Below are 1637 nucleotides of genomic sequence, written 5' to 3'. Positions count from 1 at the left end.
CTTCTTTTAGCTCTTTGATTTGTTTGTTCATGTATTCTTTAAATTCATTGAGTTCTTTGACCATGTTTATGATTGTTCTTTTAAACTCTAAGGGGTTCTCCTTATAGAACTCTTCTACAGGATATGTGGAGTTTGGTGGGTACGCAGTGTTTTGGCTTTCCATCTTATTATTCTTTTGTTGTCATCTTGGCATGTGAATTTTTTTGTTGTTTATGATTCTGATATGAGAATTAAGTTGAAGTATGCGTTCTGTTTGTATTATCCAGGTGCCTAGATCCTTTCTTTATTGGTTATGTAAAGCTGGTTGGCACAGGGTTCAGGTTCTCTCGGATTTATTTTGGAGGGAAGTGATGGCTTCAGATCAGCTATTCAGGGGTACTCACAGAAATCCAATTCAGGTTTCAGTCAGGTACACTCAGCCTTCCTTTTCCATATGGAGGCAGGATCCAGGCTCTCTCAGGCAGTCTTGTGCTTTGTCAACCCTATGCCAGAGGGAGGCTAGAGGGTGGCCAGAACTCAGGACTCTCTGGCTGTCTACTTTGCTTCAAGTAGCTACCCCTATGGAGAAATGAACCACCCTCTCAGGCTGTCTGCTAGGATCTTAGCCCTTGCCCATCAAAGTCAGATCTGCCCTAGAGCCTTGGGAGGGGCCTCACAAAATCCCAGGTAGGGGGAAGGCATGGCACAATTTTGGGAAACTCACTACAACATGGAGGCAGGATCTGGGGGCTTTCAGGGTGTCCTCTGGGTTCTCAGGCACTCTGGTAGTTGGAGGCCAGAGGAAGGCCAGAACCCCACACTCTGGTGGTCTGTTGAGCTCCAAGCAGCTACCCCAATGGAGGAGATCCAAACCCACCCTCTCAGGCTGTCTCCTGATACACAAGTATATGTCACATAAACATACAATCAGTCAAAAAAAATAGAAAGAGACAATGTTTTAAATGGAAGGATCACCCAAATGCAGAGGGGTTTTTTTGTTGTTGTTTTTGTTTTGTTTTTGTTGTTTTTTTGTTTTTTCTTTGTGAATTGTACTGAATACAAATACCAGGTATTTCAAGCTTTCAAATGACTATTTGAAATGTTTAAGCTCAGATGTAATGCCCAATGTGAGAAGAGAAACACATGATTTGTGGATTGCTTTTTATATCCACTAGATCTAACCAAGTGACTACAAGTGGAGAGCTATACATGAGTCAAGATCTCTATTTTCATTTGCCTATTGTGATAACTACCTGTGTCCCTTCATTTTTCCATTTTTGTTTGTGATCATCCTACACATGCCTAATTTGTTATTCTTGACATATTCTTCAAAATATGTTGCATGATGTATGTGCATACATGTGTATGTTGGACATAATACTTTAAAAAATTTTAGTTTCTGCAATTATTTTTCAGTTATGGAAGAAGAAGGCAAATGCCACAGCATGTATGTGGAGATCAGAGAACATCATGCAGGAGTCATTTCTTTCCTTCCCCCAATGTGACTTGCAGTTATTAAACTCAGGTCCTTTGGTTGGATATCAATCACTCTTACCTGCCAAACAAACTCATGAGCCTTTGGAGTAATTTTTGTGTAAATGATAGAGCTTTTTATTCCTCTGTGTTTTTTTTTTTTCTTTTTCTGATTCCAAACTAAG

This window comes from Nannospalax galili, unplaced genomic scaffold (assembly GCF_000622305.1).
Source record: "Nannospalax galili isolate Female #2095 unplaced genomic scaffold, S.galili_v1.0 scaffold5556, whole genome shotgun sequence".
In the NCBI taxonomy this organism is placed as follows: Eukaryota; Metazoa; Chordata; class Mammalia; order Rodentia; family Spalacidae; genus Nannospalax; species Nannospalax galili.
Note: the sequence above shows the minus strand (reverse complement) of the source record.